The following is a 20,743-nucleotide window of genomic DNA, read 5'->3' as shown; positions in this document are numbered from 1 at the left end:
GACTGACTCAGCTTCTGACCCACTGCATGAACTTGGCCAAACTGCTTCTTGGTGCCACCGCTCCTCTCCCAGGCTCTGTATGATCCTATACAATAAGGCCAGTATCTTCATGGCAGTGACTGCCTCTCACAAATTTTGGTGAGAAACAGCCTATAGGCTTTCATACCTTCGGAAAAAAGGGAGCTGATTTACTAGGATCTGTCACATCAAGAATAAAACCATATTTTCACTTAAATAATGAACAATAACCACACAGTTAAACCTGCTAATATTCTTATAAAATATGTACAGCTAGAAGAGCGGCATGTTGCTCTCATTCACAAGTTTGCTGTATCCTTATTGACGCCCACGATCTCCCCTAAAGATCTATTTACAGAGACACTTCTCCCAGGCTTCAAGTTTTCCGTTCATGTCCTTTCTTTCCCCTTCTCTCCCACTTTATCCCATCCTCTAGCAGAGCCCCTCAGTCACGTTAGGCAACTGTCTGCGGTGTGACATGGGGAACTGATCCAAGCCTCCAGCGAGCAGAAAAATAACCTGAAGAAAACCAAAAAAAATTATTTTTATCCTGGATGAGTTCCCTGAGTGAGCTTATTCCCTACCACAACAGGTGTATCAACATACCTGAGGAAAAAGCAGAGCAAACCAAGCTGCAGCGACTGCTGACAGAGATAAATGTATCCAATAGCAGGGCAGGAATGTTTTTAAAAGATTAATATTGGAATAGGGGTTCTCGCACTGGGGAACTCTTTAAACATCATAAAATGGACTTAATACATATTCCTTATGTTGTTCACAGCTTCCTTTGCCAGTTTGGCTAATTATACGATATTTAAGTTTAAACATATGTTGCCTCCCTTGCAGTGAATCCTCTCCTCCTACATGATACAGCAGTGAAGTCATCTTGCTGACTTCAAGCCGAATCCTGCACCCTCTCAAGTAGGTGGGCATTTTTAGTTCATCTGGAAAGCAGTCCAGCCCTGAAAGCACAGTGATTCTTCTTGCAATAAGCTACCAGGAGCTCTACAACCACAAATAAGCTGAAACATACCATCCAGCTGCCATATGTTAAAGAACAGCATAACTTCCACCATCCTGGGCATATGGTTCTTAAAATATGTAAGAGACACTCAGGATGCATCTGCATTAATGTGAAAGGTGAGCCAGCAGACCAGAGGCTTTTAGTCTCCTTCCTTCCATACCATCAGCAACTGACTTAAAAAAAAAAAAAATAAAAAAAAATAATAATAATCTTAAACAAAGACACATCGGAAGAAAATTCCAAATAGAAGGAAGTGGCAAAAGACTAAGCCAAAAGAAGAATTTAGAACGGCAAAAAATGTTGCAGCCCTTTATGAACCACCACGTGCTGCAGACAGGAAAATCTCTTTCAGTTAGTGCGTTCCATGTTACGAGTGCCTTCAGTAAGCAGAGCAGCCAAGTACACCACAATAGCTGCGTTTCATTAGCTTAGCATAGCAGAGTATAGGATTTAAAGGGAAAAGACAGCAGCTGAAAATAATTGCATTAAATTAATGTTAACCCACAAACCCAGAAGAGGCACATAATATTCAGCACTGCTACAGAAGTGGTAACTCAGAATTAATGTCTGTAGAAGATGAATAATCCTTCTCTGACTGGGATTCAAAATCCTAAAGGAAGAAAGTTCACCTCAAACAGGGTTCCCCCGGGGTGGGGGGAAGGAAAGAAAGGAAAGCATGGCCTAGTTAAAATATCAGTAGGTAGGAACACAAACTGTAAAATGATGTGGTTCCCAAAGGACTAACATTTTTTATGGTTTATACACACATTCCCACACATTCCTGCTCAAAAAGGACTTTGAAAATAAATCTAATTTTAAGAACTGTAAATGAAATAGACATGTGAGAATTTAAACACTTAGGGCAGAAAAGACCAAAACCTCAGAGACGAGGGCAAAAAAAGCAGCCAGAACTGGAGTGGACTAAAACACAGCCAGCGGTGACAGCTATAATTCAGTCAGTGGATGTACTTTACAATAGTCTATGGAGTCGCATTGCCACAAGGGCTTAGAAAAGAACAATACCACCAAAAAAAGGTACTTAATAAATCCAACAGAATGGAGAGACACAAGACAAGCTTAAGGAAGCATGCCTTCCTCAAATTGAAGAGGGAATTTATGCTAAGCATGGGATGGGGAGCTTAATTATTTTTTAAAAAGATGCCCAGTTACAGCACCTATTCATTCCATCAATGAACAGGTACCAGAAGTAAGCAATGGTACTATTGGCCAGGAAAATAAACAAAACTCCCCATTTCTTTCTCCCAGTTCTAGCTGGAAACACCAGCCTGGTCAGGCCCTTGGCTAGTCCCAGGTCAAAAGGAAAAACTAAGCCACCAGCTGAGATCTGATGAAAGAGATGGTAGAAGCTACTATCAGACCAGCTGTAAGAAGACTTCACCAGACCTGGTGGCTCAATAGACACTGGCCACCTGAATTTACATGGCTTTTCCACCTGATGATAAGTAATAAATTCTACCAAAGAAGCAAGCCAGCATTTGGAAATAATTAACATCCTATTTTCCTTAGCCATCTTGTTCAGGGAAGTTTTTACTTCCCTTCTGCATCCCTGTAGAATTTAAAATATTTACGAAGAGACAAAAAAATAATCTGTGGACTCTAGTTACCCCAAAACTAACCAGCATGGGTTCATGCTTTAGGACGTTTTTAAGCTCCAAAAGACTCCCTATCAAACACATAAAATTTAATTTGTAATCCATCCTTACCAGGCAGTAAGAAGTTTCTTTTAAGCTGAGCTCCTCAGTAAAGCAAGATTTTATAACTCTTCATCTGTGTTTGTCTACCATCTGCACAGCACTATCCCATATGGACACACAGTACATTTTTTAAAATGTTTTTAAGTCTCCTTTGTTAGCAGTATTATCCCCCAATTCTGCTGTTTTGTTGTATGATCAGCACAGCACTGCCAGAAAGTGAATAAAATATAGTGCTTCACTGAAGTTTTGAAGTTTTTAATGTTTCGTGTAAGTGGTCCCAAATATTTTTAGGTAAACACCCTGATGAACACATTAGAGCACCCTGAATCTTACTTAGCTAGAAGACCCTTTATAAGTACTCTGACAGTGAGGCTTTGTGTCCAGTAAAATCACGCCCTACATGTTTCAGAGCAGAAGTCAGGTAAGTTATGAGACAGCAATCTGGTTTTAGCACAGGTTTTGGCTTTCAGGCCTGTCATTTGTTTTGTCTTGGGAAAGTGAGAGATTCCTTTTCTCACACATTTGTCTGACCAAGCAAAGCCAAGAGCTTCCCTGTGAGCAGCAGGGCTAAGGTAAACCCATCTGAATCCCTGGTGGGGGTTTCCAGCTGTTAAATAAGGCCCACACCAGGATCTTTTCCTTACAGTTTCTGCTCCATGCAGTTTCCTACTCTCACAAAGCCTGCCTGAACTTTGCATCTTTGGGACATTCCTTGCTCTGCTGACTTGGCTTGACTCAAACGACAATTTAAAAGTCACTGTAGCGGGGAAAGGGGAAAAAGAGACACAAATCCCATACATACAAGCAACAGAATCTGCTGGTGTTTCTAAGGGTACCAAGCTAAAAACTGAGACAGTGCAGGGGGATGACCCAGCTTTTGAAATAGGAGCCTCTCTGGCTCACCACACCTAGTAACAACATTTTGCCAGCAGAAATCCATCCTAAAGCTTTGGCTTACGAATGCTGGAAACTTCAAGTAACAAAGACAATTACACCTGGGGTTCTCTTTTATACATGACTTCAGTTAATACTTCCATTTCACTGTTCAAGATCTCCTTCCAGCCCAGCAAAACGTGGCATTTTTAAAAAGTTCAGTAATGGTAGGGTTGATCAAAAAAATACCTGAAGTTAAGCAACTCTATAGCCGGTGCTGCTCATTCTTACATTTTCGTCAGTTATTTACACAGTCATTCCCACTCTGATTTAATCTTTCCTTTCTTGATTGCCTACATCTACATAGAAAATAAGAACAGTAAATCAAAATAAGCACTTGGCGGGCACGTTGTGGTGAGATCACAGCAAGATCCTGGAATAGCAGAGGCCTTCTCATATGGAAAAGGCTCGTGGAGTTCCCGTGCAGTTCAAGTAACCATCATCTGACCCAGTGAGCAATACTGAGATGGACACAGCCCTCTATGGAAACCAGCTGTAAACCGAGTGAACACCCGGGGAAGCGACAGAATCAGCATCCAAAGCTTCACAACTAATGTGTCACATTGTGCGATCTAGCCATATTGCTGCTTGAAAACCAGCACGAGACCAGAGCTTTTTAATCTTATCACATGATAGCACTCAGAAGTAAAAAGTGAGAAGTGGGGGGACAAAGTCCCCACTAGAAGGTAAGCTTGAATACACAGCGAGAGTTTCACTTCTCTGATTTTCAGTTCTCTGACTGAAAAAATAAAAGATGTTATGGGGTAGAAAAATCAGGTATTGTTTAGAAAAGGTATACTTGGCCCAAGGAGAATGATAAAAGAATTACTTACAATGTGTTTGTGATTCATCACTGTTTAGTAACTTCTCGTGAATGCTAATGTGTTTCAGAGAGATAGAGAGGCTTGTGCAGGTGTGACAAAAAAGATTAGTCAGTTATTAGTAAGCTGCTGGCTTCACTGGCAGCCACACTGCTGGAGCTGTACACTGCGTAAAGGGCCTGCCAGTAACTCTCCACGCACTGCTGATATTTAAAACCGCCAGGACAGTCAGGACAACAAGTTATATCTGCAAATATTTATTTCTTTGCCTGCCTCCATGGTAAATTTTGTAGTTAAATCAAAATGCCACATGCTAAAGTCAGTGTGGCTCCTCTTCAGGAGCAAGCGTAAAGAAAGGATCTAAATTAATCCAAAAGCCTCTAAACTAATTGAAACGGTAACTCACTGCCTTTACAGGACCTTCAAAGAAGGTGCTTATTTCAGCAGAAGTTTATCTACATGGATCTATCTACACGAACCAGCACAGGCAGGCTGGTTTAAATTTAAACTTCATCTTGCTTTAGTGTAACTACTCCCTTCACCAGTAGCTTTACAGCAATAAAACTTTATTCTCTTTTAACACTCTGGAAATCCAGTCATTTCCACAGGCCTCACAACAACACTTAGAGAAAATTTTCAGGTGAGTTGTCTATTAACCTGATACCTAGCATCCTTTTCTAACACAGAAGTCAGAACAGCAGGAAGGACCGTTCAATTTCATCCATTTTCAGCTTTCAAGAAAATACACTATGATCCCTTAATTACAAATGATGTTCAGGCCTTAAAAGGGGACCCTCCAACAGATACTTAGGAAACAAAACCCAACACCCAATGTTTTCGAAGAACAACGATACAATCCAAGCAATCGTGCTCCAACAACTGCAAGCCAGCTCTGGCACTGAGAAGCAGTCTGGCTTTGGCTCTGTGCCTCACTACACACGTGAGACACCCAACTGCTGCAGCATAATGCTCATCCTTACTACGAGACAGACATTACCACCTTTGTAGCATAGTGGATTTCTGAAATAAATAGCAAATAATCCACTAGTGGCTTAATTCATTAGCTGTACAAAATTCTCAGAGTCAAAGGTCAGTTAAATGAGATGAAAACCATTAATCCAGCTCACTTCAGACTCTTCTGACAAAGAACACAGCCATATGCCCGTGTTCTTTTTCCAACCACAGTTCCTATTAATTTTGCAGGTACTCAGTTTCCATCTACAGTTTAATGGCTAATTTCTTAACATTCACAGGCATTAAAAAAGTAAGCAAAGAACCTACTGCCCTATGCTGCAGTTACACTATGTGTTTGCACACATGCACATGTGTACATGGATATGAAAGCCAAATATTTTGATTAAAAGAATGCTTCCTGAAGGAAAATTACAATCTCATCTCCCAAATAGCAGAAATCCTCATAGGAAGACTTTCTAAGCCGTTTAGAAAGTCACCATTGTCAGAAGCATAGCTGAATAAGACCGGTGCTTCCCACTCAGCTGATCTGACCCATGCATTTATTTCTACATGATTATTCATGCCTGTAAAGCAGAAAAAGAGCATGACCCATATCTGTTTTGGTTTGTGCAGAATCAACAGGATTCAACAAAACCCAAAACTTAAGCGCATATTTAATTGTAATTTAATGGGAATAAGAAACCTTCCAGTCCTCACACACATGCACACCTTAAAAGACCCAGAGTAATCTAGGATTGGCCTTAAAAGCCCGAGAGCTCCTAGCTCAAGACCTTCCATACTTCCACTGCAGCCTTATGGTAGACAACCCAGAAAGCTGTCTGCTGAGGACTCAGTCTCTGTGACAGCAGACAGAAAGGACAGGTAGGAAAAAAAAAATCAAACCACCAAACAAACAAAACAAAACACAGGGCTTCCTCATTCATGCCAGGGGATGCAAAGGTTGTTTATTTACATGCTACGGTCTTGCCCTGCCACCAGCTAGAGATTTTGCACCCAGTTAGACAATGTATTATATTAAAAATAAGCACGTATTAAAGCTGTGGAGGAGTGAGGTACTACTGAGGAATATTTACCTGATTAATGTGCCATTATGTATCACTCTTCCATTCTTCAGAGCCAGTTGTAAGTTACACAATGGCCCAGCAATATTGAAACTCCATTTCCATACCCCTGACAGACTAAGCTTGTGGGGCTGAGTCAGGGGAAAAACCCCGAAATATGTAATTATGTATCACATAAGATTTAAATTACTAAACTGAAACACTAGGGATCACCCATTCCCTGTTCCAGGCTTCTCTTGCAAAAAAGGCGATGCCTAAATAAACTTGACAATACCCTCCCCTCCCCTTTCTGGGTCTGCTAAGGCTTTCCCCTTCTGCTTGCTTTATTTCTCTTTCCTCCTCCTTCATTTAACCTTATTCTACCACTGTCAAAAGTTTCAAGGAACATGAACGTTTTTTTCAGCCATTTCTTTGCAATGTCAAGTCCTGCCTTTTGCTACCAGTCTTGGTACACCCCCCTTCCACCCTTCCTAAACTATATTCCATTCTTTCAAGAGCAGCATTTTCTGTTGATAGTGCCAGAGGCCAGGAAGGCTCCTGGCAGTACAGCTCTGACAAAGAGCCTGAAACTGAACAATCTCTTTTTTTGTTAAAGAAGATAAGGAAGTCCAAGACATGGTTTTTAAAAGGAGTATAAAATAAAAAATAAAAATTAAAAAAAAAATAATGCCACCGGCATTGGCAGTTTTTAAATAAAACACACACAAATTTTCCCTTCCAAAGGGCCAGGTAGCATACAATGGCTTTCACCAGCAATGAGCACCTGCTCCTCCTACCTACCTAAAAATGCTCTGCAGAAAAGAAGGAAAAGACATTGCATTGTGGATCTCATATACCCACAGACATAAATAACACTCCAGTAATTCTGCCCTGTTTCTACAAAAGCCAATGGTGAGGCCAAATGCTACAATTTTCTGCTGGTTCTTCCCAATACAGTCTAGCTCTTCTTTTGACAACTGTACAAGGCAAGCCATTGGCAACTGCAGAAAGATGCCATTTTTTGTCAGAAACAGTTTAAACGAATTACTGCAGAAAAACACATTATTTTATTCAAATGTTTCAGCAACCCAATCTCAGTGTGTACAAGGGTAACAACGGGGAAACTGCTGCTCCTGAGACACAGTTGCTCTGCTAAGACAAAATAGAGAACATCCTTCTCTTCCTAAATACAATTATCCTGCTTTAGTGGCACACCTGTGAGAAAGCAGCGAAAAACTTTCTCTCTCATGGTATCCAAATTGTTCTGCAAACAGCAAAAGCCTTTGCAATTATCACATATATCACACTCAGCTTTCACTGATTTTCTGAATTCCTCAGTGGGACCAGAAGTAGTTGAAGACCAATGTTAGACCTTCGAAAGGAAAAAGTACCCTTGAATATTTTAACAGTCTGCAACAGTTTCTCATACAATGCAAGGAAGGCACCTTCCTTTCTTTGAACTCATTTTTTCATTAAACACTGTTAAGTGCTGAACTGCGAACCCATGGACTGACTCTCTGCACAGAGGTTACACACTGGTCACAAGTAAATAGTCAACATTTACAGCACTGTGGATCTGAGATAATTCTCTTTCTTCCTCTTTTAAAGGCCAAACTCTCTAGTGGCTTGACACTACTGGACTTAACGTGTTATGTTATCAGGAGGAACTGAGTTATGCTAGCAGTTCAAGTCTACCTGGTTAACATTTTTACTGGAAATAGTATGGCAAATTATTACCTGCTTTTCTCGTACGATACCAAGATAACCACCTGCACAGCTCTTTCCATTAAGCCAGGCAAAAGTTACAGATTAAGTTCTTCTTTGGGAAAAAAATACCACAACCCCCACCCCACCCCCCCAAAGAAAAAAACACCCAAACTCACAAAACCTCAAGATTTTTTCAGTTTTAAGTGTAGATATCTAGACATCAAATCAGCATGAATACAAAATATAAAATTCTGGAGAATGCCAAGGATTATTATTCTTCAACTAAATCATATTGCCACTTCATGATTTTCATCTATGGACAACCTTTAGTAACACACAGCAACTACTGCCCAAAAGACAGAACTGTTGCCTATAGAATCATTGGAATAATCAATTCACTTTCACTGATGAAAGACTTTTTTAAAAAAACCCATGTTTTCTTTGACTTCCATGCTCATGAGGCTTTGTGCCAGCATCCAATTGAGAAATTAAAACAAACAACAGCAGATATCTCAAACTGAATCCAACTATGAAATACTTTTTTTTTTTTTCCTTCAGCGTATACTAAAAGAATTCCAGAATTTCTGCCTACAGCCAGTATGTAGATGGATTCAGTAAAAATACTGGACAGTCAGGCCCTAAAGGAGCTGCCCTGAGCTCCTCCTGGTGTTCAGTGGGAGCTTCTCCACCATTACTTGGTACATGGAGAAGTTCAATTTTGTCTCTATTTGAAAAAAATTGATTGTAGATCTTCTCTGCCCAGTTAGGCTAAATCAGCTCACCAAGGCGCTGCAGCTACAGCAGTAACTTCATATTACAATCTGAAATACAGTAGGAGAGAACACGAGTTCCCACCGCTGATGCATAGTCCACGCTGTCCTTAGGGAAGGCAGCTCCCCAGCTTTTATTCAGAAAATAGAAGGGCAGATAGCAGGCAGAATGCAGACATAAAAGGATATATTTGTAAGCTATTTTTAAATTAAGATTGAGAAGATGCTCAAAACAGCCTCCAAGTTCCCTAACTGCTTCAGGTTACCAATACAGAACGCACCCATGCCTTGCTCCCGCTTGTAACTTCTCCACAGACTGGGTAAAGATCAAGTATCCATGCTGACCATATCAGGCTTACCTGTCCCTTTCGGTAAATACCGTGGATTAAGAGATCTTGCTGCAGCTCTCACAAGCCGCCAGTATTACAACCAATTACTCTATTTCAGCAGTACTGCTTTTGTCAAAACAATAGATTCAGATTCATTTTGTTAAAAGACACTTTTCTCCCAAAGCTTCTCTTTTAGTGCCTCTTGTCTCATTCCGTATGCACGTGAAGCGACAACACACATATGTTTGAAGTACGGTAGTCCATAACTCTCTCTCCCTTTGGCTAATACTGATAATGCAGTTAATTACATGCAAAGCTGTAATTATACCTGCATAACTAATGCCTAGGTATCTCCACACACATGAGGCTGCTGGAATCAGACTGGGATAAGGAGCTAGAAGATGCAGAAAATGTTTTATGAGCCTTTCTAACTGCAGTTATGCCTACTGCTTCCTACCAAGATTCACCCTATGTGGCAGACCTGAACGCTCCCCATCCTGCGGGAACCCTGCTGGCACCGAAGCGTCGGAGAGCAGCTGTCCTGAGGATGCACCCGCTTGGGACCCCAGTCCTTACCTGATGCAACAATTGAAACTACATCCTTCCACTGTCCAACCAGTGACTTAGAGCATCTCTTCCATCACGTTGAACTACAGAGCTGCACAATGTCATCCCATTACAATTGCTTATCTCGGAAACGGAACCTGCAGCAGCACACACTGGGCCTGCCCAGGTACTGTCTGAATTCAAGTACTGGACACCAGCAGTCAGGAAGCTGCACTGACTCAGGCTTACCATTGCCAAATTAAATTAAAACTGCTGGTTTCCTAAATGATTCCAAATTGCCTGCCTGAGAAGCTACCTTTCTCCTCAATCCATATCCACAGCTGGAGCCTCTTTGTCACAGAGGAGACAGCTACCAACAGGACATTCTCTAAAGGGGGCCCTCCACTCTGAATTTCAATAGATCAAGAGAGAAAAGCCTCAAGACAGGAAAGCAAGGCTTATCCCCTTAGTCAAGCTTATGGGGACCAGTGAACACAGCCAGAACAATTAGTTGGAAACAAAGGATCTGCGGGTTGACTTAAGTTTGATTTTCTAGTCTAGTTTGGTGGTTCTCTATTTACCGATTTAGGGGAGGGAAGCCTGACTGCTTTTTCCCTTATACCATCATCCCTCTAATTGCAGAAAAGTAGCCCATAGGCCAGCACAGTTGCTTTTTCAACCTTCATATATTAATTCTACAAAATTAATTCAAAGCCAAAAGCCTCACTGTTTCTAAAGGTGAATAATTTTACAAAATTTAAGCAATTTGGAATATTTAAAAAAAAAAAATCACAAAACCTCCTGTTTTATTTTGAATTCACACATCCACTGAATTGTGGATGTTTTGATCCCTCTGGCTTATAAACCAGGAAAGCAATTTAAAATTCCAGTGCAAATAGCCCAAGACAATTTTATTTATGTTTGTTTTAAAATAGAATTTGAATTCCAACTTGGATTTAAAATTATGTAGATTAATTTCTTCCCTTCTTCCTCTGCACACATCTCTCCTTTCTCATAATGTGTTTTCTGACTCATTCGCAGCTGGAGGGGATGAAGTCTTTGAAACCTCTGCCTTCCAGAAAACCATCCCAACACAGCACAATGCTACCGACTCTTGCTGTTACACAAACACACACAGACTTCCAACAAGCTAGCTTCCTAAGGTAGCTGAAGGAAAAAACAGGTTATTTTTGGCAGGTCAAGAAATAAAAAGCCCAGGTCACTGCATATTAGAAAAGTTTGTGAAAGGCGCTGTACATTCACACCCTTAAGGCTAACCCAAGAAATATAGACTGAAATCACTAGTATTTTATACAGAGAGAAGAACAGATGCAGAAAGTTCAGTAAGTGAAGTTCAAATGTGTCAGAGAAGAAAGCCAGGACAGAAAAAGGCTCAGAGCAGCATAGGGCAGAAGAAAAAAATCATCTTTCCAGATTTTATACACTGCCTTCCACTATTGCACTTCTGTAAAAATTTCACTTTTGGCTGCATAATATGAAAATTAATCTTTTCAAAAAAGACCACATAAACTGACCTACTTCTAACATTAGTTACAACTTTTAACAACCAACCTAGTATTTTTGTTCAAGATGTGGGCCACTTTTCATGCCCTTTTCTTCCTTTTCTGGAACTGGCACTAGCTGTCACATCTTTAATTACTTGCCATAGATAGGGTTAAAATTGCACTAAGTGGTCCAAAGTGGAAAACACCTTACATTTTCTTTTAGCTTTGTAGGCTTTCTGGTTGGTTGGACCTTTTCCCCCCACCTTTACAATCTTCTCCCAAGTAGTTAACGACCACCACACCAAATGCCTTTTGGTCTTCAATGGAAGTTTTCATTTTTTCAAATTTTCTGCTTTTTTTTTTTTTTTGGAAAAAAAAGGAAAAGAAGATTAAGCACAAGAACAAATTTGTATTCATATCTATAGGAGGAGAGATTACAGACCCACATAAAGTATAGCTCAGAATTAGACCTCATTTCAAGACCCAAATTTTGTGAGTTTGGTGAGCAGAAGAGATGTCAGAGTATGTGTGAAGAGGGACAGTGGGAGGTGGGGTGAAAAGGTTGATAGGAGGAATGTACTTGAACCACAGGGGGTAGAGTTTCAACAGATGAGTGCCCTGGTGCTTGAAGGGAGGGAGAAAAAAAGAGAACTTGGGAGAGGAAAAAAAAAAAAAAAAGAAAGAAAGAAAAAGACAATCACCAATATGCCAGCATTTTAAAAGCCTAGTGACCAAAGGGTATACCAGATATCCTTTCCAGAATGCAAGGACCAAAACTGACGTTTGGGGACTTTTTTTTTTTCAGTTGATTTGGCTCAGTGTTATTAAAAAAGTTTGTCTACAAGTCCATGCCCCGAGCCAGCACTTATCAGGTTTCAATTTCCAGCTGAAGCCACGACCGTTGCTATGAAAACTAACGTGCAATTGTATTCCAGAAAGCAAAGCAATGGAAAAGACTGTATTGGAACGTAACAAATACATGCATTGGCACCAAGAGTAAAAACCCTATTATACCAACCTGTGTCATAGACATTTGTTCTTATTATTAGAGAAGAAATGTGCAAGTCAACTTTACTGTCTGGCCAGAGGGTATTATGTGAACACTTATAAATTGCTCATCACCCTACCTCAATAGACTACCACCTTTTTTAAAATATGAAGCAGCAATTTAAAGTCACTCCCACCGTGGTCACTCAGCAAGATTCAACGAAGCATACAGCAGATTGCCAGTCTAGCCAGACAGAAACCTGAACAGCTCACGTGAGGTATCTTCACCAAGACCCACACGCCCCTTACACTTCTGCTGAACTAGACGATACATGTACATTGGCTGAAAAGAGAGAAAACAGGCAAATGGTATTTTCATTTCTGTTACAAATTCAAACACCAGAATTCATGCATGTGTTAAGAATACAGGAGTAGTTAGCTAAGACAGTTCTGTATCCATGGAATAAAGTGCTAAAGCAATCACATTTTTTAGAAGTTTACTGAAATACTGGTTTTGCCAAACTCCATCAAAACATAGCAAAAATTATTTTAACTATCATTTTAAAAAAAAAATTAAAATCATTCACCTATTTTCACAAGATTTATGTGTCTCCAATGATTACATAAAAGATCAAGTCAGCATCAGAAGAAACTGAGAGGGGCTTCAAGTCAGCAAACAAATACACTAAGTATACTTCTTACTCGCAGCATGTGCACAATCACAGGAAACAACTACATGCTTAATTTTGCAGAAGTTTCTAACAGGGTAAATTAGGAGCCCTGCCTCTTTCAATTCTTACTATCAAGCTGACAACAAGCTAAAAGAAAAACACCTCTGATAGCACCAGCCATCTAGCCCCAGGAACCGTGCACAGAATTTCAGCTGAAGGAGGAAGATTGGCACCCTGAGAGCGTTATTTGAGCCCGTTGTCATGCCCTGCATATCCTTCCTTTTGTCCAGCTTCAAAGTGTTGGATGCATTTAACCTGCAGGTTGTCAGCCTCAGACGTTAAGGGAAAAGAGGTCCACGTGGAGCATTTTGTCTGTGTTCACACACACACACACACACTGATTTTTAAAAAGCTCTGGGAAATTGGATCATCTTCAAGCAAGCATGCTCTGCTGTATTAAAGAATGGGAGTTTAAAGCCATCACACCTCCAGAACCTGAAGACCTCAGCAGCAGTGACCCAGCCTCCCTTTCAGCTGAAGCAAGCTCAACAAAAGGCTGGATTATCGAACATGTATTCATGCAGCTGATAAAAAAAATTACTGAGTCGCTGATGATGCAATATTTCAGGGACAGTTTTACACTTCATATGCCCCCCATAAATTTGGACTGTCCAACACTTTGAGCTAGAGACTTTGAAAGAGCATAGGTGATCCCCATTGCAGTCCACAGCTTCTCTTGCAAATCATAAATAAAATTATTTGAGTAATAATCTAAGGGATGCCTGGGAAAGAATTTAAGGACTGGACAAAGTCAGTGAAACCATGAGAGCTGGGATAAAGTAAATACACCAAAGACCAAAGAATAAGGTACCAATGTATAGGTGGCAAACACACAAGAAGAAATTATGAGGAGAGTTTAATTTTGAGAAATAAAAACCAGAAGGAAAGCAGAAGCAAAAGCCGAGAAAACACACAAAGCTAGGACACAGCTATCATTTTCTAACAGATCTGTTTGGGAACAATTTGTTTTCTTATCCCACCCCGCCCCCCTCCAACCCCAGCCTCTTTCCTGAAGATGATGTTTCACAAACACTTTAAATCAACTGAAGTCCATCTGAAAGGGGAAATCTTCTCCCTTAGCACTGACCGGTAGTTCCCGCTCCCTCCTTTGCACTAGTGCTAGCTCCTGTGAATTCTGCAGTGGGATCTGACCGTAAATGGAACACAGCAGAAGCATCAGTAAGCAGACTTACGTCCTCAGAAGCAGCAAGAATAGGTCTCTTATAGCATCTGCATAACATCTCCAGGTAGTATATTCATATTTCTAAAGAACTCCAAAGGCTGCTCACTAGAAACGTACCAAAGTGAGTTCATTTATACATAAACTAAAACACTTCTCTAAGGGGACCCCTACCAGCAGTGGCTTTAAGTCTTCACAGTGCAAGTTAGAGCTGAATGGAAAAATGGCTTGTGCATTACTTCCACGCTCTCACAACTAACTTCTCCCTCCTAGCAGCCATCAAAAACAAGCTTACTGCAGTCAAATCAAGTACTTACAATGGAAACCTGCCACTAGGAGAAACGTATCAATGAATTTTCAAGTGTTTGCCAACAAGCACCAGGTGAATCACTGTTCACCTTGCTCTTAAGTGCAAGGACACACTTTACACACCAATCCACTCGGCAGCTTGAGAAACTAGTAGCTTACCAATGGGTACCACACATGTGGCACCAGCTACTTAGTATCTGCCCATAACAAAGAAGTTTACCTCTGTCAGGTCTCTAATGGAGAAAAGAAGAAACATCTTAGCTATCCCCTGTGGCATAGACTTCTCATTAATACTCCTCTTCAATGTTAACAGTGATCAGAAAACTGAGGAAAACTAGCAGAGAAGTTGTGACATTATCCTTCAATCTCTCACTTGCAATAATGAAAGATCACACCACAAAACCAAATCCTTGCAAATAACTTGATGTAAAAATACTGACTGAAGGACAGCTTCACAATTTTCTGATTATTCTTCCATTCATCTCTGCAATGCCATATGTATGCAGTTTATTTTATGTTAAGTGTCACGTACATATTATCACCTCTTATGATCCGTACTATCAAATGCCTGCCAACACACTGGCTTCTGCCAATTGCTTTTAGTTTCTCTTTCTCCCCTTTTCCAGTGTTATATTTGGAGAAAGGGAAAAACAGAAAAGAAAAAAAAAAAGGTAACTGACTCCAGTAGAAGGAAAATTATCTAAAATCCTTTAAACAGTTGCTCTGTTAAATTGACACAAGTTTAACAACGTGTACTTGGCACATTCCTCTTGCCACGAATACAAGAACCTTTTTCAAAAAAACTCATTCGGAGCAGGGAAATCTTTTAAAGATACAGCACAGGCCTTACTGAATGGTGGTTTGATGGCTGTTACAAAGCCATTTCTAGTTCCAAGTGTTCAAACCACAAAGACTTCATAACCATAAACCCCCTTTTCTGAAATCTCCTTTTTAACAGGACAATGACTGAACAGGGGAGACAAACTCAACCAACTTATTCTCCCTCAAAGTTCTGGCTCCAGGACAGTGCAAGGATACAGCAGAGGAGAAAGTCTACGAGACCCAGGTATAACTGTGCAGAGAAATAAAGCAGAAAAGGCAAGAGCACTTTTCCTTGCTCCCAAGGTGTATGATGTTTTCTAGCCCCCAGGGCTGCCAAAATCCCATCACCTTCTACAAACTTTTTTTTTTTTTTAATACAACATACTGCACATTCACACCACAGCACGACGAAGACAGCTTCTAAACTGGAGAGATCATTTACTTCAAGGAAACTGAAAATCAAGGGATAGCAGAGTCACAACTGAAAACAATTGTACTTGATGGCCACACCTAAGCCCCAAGCAAATTCCTATCTGAGAATCACAGAATTGGGAATGTTGTGGTTGGCAACATATCAAAAAAGGCTGCTGTCATTAGACCAGGAGGACACTGCACATTAGTGTGCAGGTGCACTGGCAGAGATCTATGGAAACCTTTTCCTAGTTACAGATAAATCTATAGACATCAGTTTCTCACTCCATCACATACTGAACCCACCCAGAGTATCACAAGAAGAAAGCCACACGCCTTATGTGCAAACATGAGACCTCTGCTCCCTATGTATCAACATGGAATACACAAGATCATAGTCCCAGTACCACTTTGTAGGCTAAACACTGTGAGAAAGTGCATCTAGGAGCCCAAACCTTAAAATCAAAAAGAGACTTCTACTAGGTAGCAAAAACAAAGAGCGGAAGGAAGGGTGGAGCACCACATTACTCTTGATCCGCAATTCGCTGCAGGACAGCATCGCTGTCAGGAAGTGCCATGCACACAGCTGCGTTTCAGCAACAGTTACACCTTTATGCAGCCTAAGTTTTTTTTCTGAATACTAGCCTGAAGGGGCATAAAAAAAAAAAAAAAATCACTTCTTAGGACCGTGAATACAATACATTGCACCCAAACAGTGAGGAAACAGAAGTGCTTGCTTTTAAGAACACACATAGTCAGGTTATATAATAACGAATACTGAACTGCAGGTACCTTCAGTGACCACATAAGACAACTTACAGAATAAATAGGTAGGAATTTTTCCTATCCCTTCATCAAAATCCATCTGAATTGTACAACTATTAAGTTTTTCCTGGCATATGGAAAATATAAGGAAAAATATCAAAATGTTAAGTGTAGAAATCAGTCCTCTTTCCCCCCCCCCCCCTTCCCCATTCTTCATTTAAAAAAATTCTCAATGACACACATAGCAAAGTTTCAAGCTACAGGGAAGACAAGTGTGTTACACTGCACAGTGAATTTCAAACAGATGACAAAAAGAGACAAAAGAAAGTTAACTACCCCCGCACTCTCCCTGAGTGAACAAACTGGGAATCAGGTACACCTCTAGACTGGTCAAATCATGCACTCAGATCCACAGACTGCACTGACAGCATCTTTCAATAATTTCCCTTTCATGTCATGTTGATGTTTTAGCCATACTAATCTTCATTTTCTCTGACCAGTGAGTTTTTGAGAGTTGCTGCAGTACTTTTAACAGCTTTATGGCACGTGCATTGTTAGGAAAACATCCATTAACACACAAGAGGGATTTTACCAGTAAACTGTCACCACTGTCCTTCCTCCTCCTTATCTAGTTACCGGTCATCAGATTGGATCCTTACCACATACTTATACAGCTCAAAAAAAAAGGGGGCGGGGGGGGGGAGTAGGGGGGGACAGGGCAGAAATCAGGAAAAGAAAATCTTCAAAGAAGGAAAGCAAGCTTGCAGCTCAAACTGGCACAACTTGATGAAAATGCATTTATATGTTTCTTTACTGTGTAATATTCTATGTAAGTCAATCAAGCAGGAACGACAGGGGAAGAACGGGACTAAAGAGAACAATGAATGATCCATAAATGCCTAAAAGATTATATAACTGAGGATGAGACGGCATGTGTGTGTGTGCACACATCTGGGGGAAAGGAGGAGAAAGAGCTAAGGGGAAGATGAGGAAAGGATGCCCTTGGTCACAGGTACAGGACTCTGCACAGTCCTTACTTAGTTTCCCCCTCTTCCCAAAAGATAAGTATTTTAACCTGGGGCAGTCAGGCAGCTGAGGGACAAAAGCAAAAGCAAACCCATCTCCTTATGAACAACACACTTGGAAGCATCCCTTGCTGAAACCGCACCGTAACCGCTGTATGGTGAAACACAGCTCACAGGCAACCATGTTTACACTAAAGCAATTAACACACGGTACATTTCCTGCATCATTATTATCATTGGCACTCGCAACGCGTTTGTTGCACATTTTGAGCCTTGGCAGGTTAAGAGATATTCTTATAAAATTCATTACAAAACGTTGCTGATTCGAAATGTACTCACTGTTATTTTTCAGGAACTCCTATATTTACTTTATACCATTCTCGGGGGAGAGCTGGACAGTTGTGTTAGTTCTGCAAGGAAAAGATATTCAAAATAAACTTCGCGAAGGCTTCGAGCCAAGCAACTTCTAAACCCATAACTTTCCGGACCCGCTACGCACTGGCTCTGCAAGGCTGCGCAGCGCGGCTTCGCACCGCCGCCACCCGCCTTGCGGAACAGCCGCTCCCTAGAAACTGACCAGCGGTCCCATCACCGCTGCGAGCGGCGGCCGAGCGACCGCGCCCCGCGTACCCCGGCCCGCCCAGCCCCCCGAGGGGCCGCGGGGCAGCCGTGCCCGGGGTGCGGCGGCCGGGTACCGGCGGCCCGCGGGGATGCACTTGCTTGGAAGTTGCGGTTCCCCCGCCGCGCGGCGGCTGCGCGCACACTTGCGGCGGTCCTGACCCCCCGCGTTAACCCGGCGCAGGTCCTGCCGCGGCCGCTGCCCCCCCGCACGCCGCCCCCCGCCCCGGCCGCCCGCCCCCGGTCCCGCCGGGTGAGGCGAGGGCCCGCCACCACTCACCCCCCGGCGCCCGGAGGTGCGCGGCTCCCGCCCGCCCGCCCGCCTCCCCTCGCCAGCGGCCTCCGACCAGCGGGCGCAGCTGGGGGCGCGCAGGGCCGCCCGGGCCGCGGGAGGGGGCGGGGGGGGCGCGGAGCGGGAAGGAGGCGCCGGCGGAGGAGGAGGCGCCGGCGGAGCCGAGCCGGCGGCTGTGGCAGCAGCGGCCGCTGGCCGGCGGGGAGGGGAGGGCAGGGCGGCGGGAGGAGCCGCTGTGCGAGGCGGGCCGGGTCTCCCCCCCCCGCCGGCCGGGGCCCCGCCGCACTGACAAGCACGAGGCTGCGCTTCCTCTTCCTCACGGCAACGGCGGCCGCTGCCTCCGGCCGCCCCCCGCCCGGCACCTCCCCCGGTGGGGGACCGGCTGCGCCGCGGGCAGGTGCGGGGCTCGCCCGGCCGCCCCGTCTCGGCCCGCTCGCCCAACGCCTCTCCCCGCGCTCCCCTTCAGCGCCGCAGCCCGCCCCGGCCCCCGCCGCTTCCCCCCGCCGCCCCGGGGCTCGCCTACCTCCCAGGGCGGGCAACGTCGCCCGCACCCCGCGGCGCAGAGCGGGGCCGCTCGGCCGCCCCCCGCCGCGGGAGCCGGGCTCCGCGCCGCCGACGCCTCGGTGCGCCGCGCTGCCCCGCGCTATCCCATCCCGGGGCTCGCACGGGCGCTCGGCGCTCCCCGCCGCCGGTCACTTCCTCTTCCTTCCTCCTGCTGGCCGGGCCGCGCCGTGCAGCCCCGGCCGGCCGCCGCCGAGGGGGTCCCGCCGCTCGGAGCACCTGCGGGCGGGGACGAGACCCGCCCGCCGCTGCCTTGCCCCCGCGCCGCCCGGCAGCGGCTCGGCCCCCTCTGCCCCCTCCTCCTGCAGCGCCCGGTGCGGGCTCCGGGGCTGCCTCCGTCCCTCCGCAATGACTGCTTATCCCTTGGCGCTGCGGGTCTTCCCGGAGAGCCGCCGCCGGGCAGCCTCCCAGCCGGCGCGCTGCGGCGTACGTGGATTTCCACTCCGAAGCCGGCCAGCCGCCGAGGGAGCGCAGCCGGGCCCGGGACGCTCCGCCTCGCGCCCCGGGTCGGGTCGGTCCCGGCCGGGAGGGGGCGGCACCGCCTGCGCTCGGCACCGGCTCTGCGATCCCTGGTCCCTGCTCCCAGCTCCCCGATCTCCGCCGGCGTTTCCAGCATCCTCAGGGCCCGCCGAGGCCGGCGTGGGATGAGTGCCTGACTCGTGGCTCTCGCTCGCTGGAAGAGTAAAATACCAGGTCTCTGCTTTTTGTTCTCAGTCTCCCCGAAAGAAAAGTGGTCACTAAGCTATTCTAATTTTTCTTTTTTTTTTTTTTTCCTTTCTTTTTTCTTCTTTTTTTTCTGCTTTAAATGCCTTAACTCACAGCCACTGTATGGACTCTCCGCGATATGTGATGCTACAAGCCATCACCTTATGTCTTGTAACGCTGCAGGCAGGGAGGTCTTTTTTGTTTGTTGGGGTTTTTTCAGTCTTGTATGTTTCACTTTTACTTTGATAAGCACCGACCGTGCAGCCATGAAGCCTTGCTGTGGTACAGCAACTTTTATCGTCTGGTGTAACAAAAGGTATTCTTCGCGAACTATCCCATGATATGTGAAGACTGAAACCTGCAAAACTACCGGCTCTAATCTCGCAGATAATTATGTGTGAGAGTATCTTTATGCAGGTTAATAATTCCCAGTGATTTCCTATAAAACCACTTTCCTGCGACACCCAGCTCTTCAGGCCATAATAGCGCTGTTATGCATCAGCTGACATTTACCAGGCTCATTGCCCTGACGGTCCCACAGACGCTCACAATGATTTTTACACCCAGCAGAACCCTTAAAGCCGGGGGCTTTCCAGAAGAGGAAGCGGGACTTGGTTCTCCCCTTAGGCAGTAACACACCGTGTCAGTGAGATGCTGGATCTGAGCAACCACTTCACGCTAGGTCAGAGCAAAAGCTCCAGTGTGAGGCAATGAATGACATGACTCACCTGAGCCACGCGTTACTGTATTTATAGGGCTAGAGCACAGGCTCTGCTAAATGACAGGGGCTAAGACTGTACCCCAAAAGCAGGGAACCCCTTTTCTCGCAAGCAGAGGTTGCCTGCCTGCTCACCCTTCCTAAAGCACCTCGCAGGCTGGTGCGTGGCATGGGTGGCCATGAGATTCTCCCCCACCAGAACCAGGACAGCCAGGCCAGGGCTCCTTATGGTCCTG

The 20,743-nt window shown here is 44.1% G+C and overlaps 1 protein-coding gene across 3 annotated transcripts in view; it reads right to left on the bottom strand.

The window, feature by feature from the left end:
* The window catches only part of ELMO1 (engulfment and cell motility 1), a 311,295-nt gene extending 291,919 nt beyond the window's left edge, over positions 1-19,376 (bottom strand). The window contains exons 1-2 of one of the 3 annotated variants that reach the window (XM_056334326.1): positions 19,047-19,376; positions 17,953-18,023 (exon numbers count right to left, since the gene is read on the bottom strand). The gene's annotated coding sequence lies outside the window, so the exon portion shown is untranslated. Of the gene's footprint in view, positions 1-17,952; positions 18,024-18,511; positions 18,778-19,046 lie in introns of those variants that run through there. The other 2 variants (XM_056334329.1, XM_056334325.1) reach the window with 2 other exon arrangements.
* Positions 19,377-20,743: the final 1,367 nt, after the last annotated feature.

The sequence above is a fragment of the Falco biarmicus genome, chromosome 4, assembly GCF_023638135.1.
Source record: "Falco biarmicus isolate bFalBia1 chromosome 4, bFalBia1.pri, whole genome shotgun sequence".
NCBI classification, from domain to species: domain Eukaryota; kingdom Metazoa; phylum Chordata; class Aves; order Falconiformes; family Falconidae; genus Falco; species Falco biarmicus.
The sequence above is the reverse complement of the archived record's forward strand: the minus strand, read 5'-3'. Positions and strand labels throughout refer to the sequence as shown.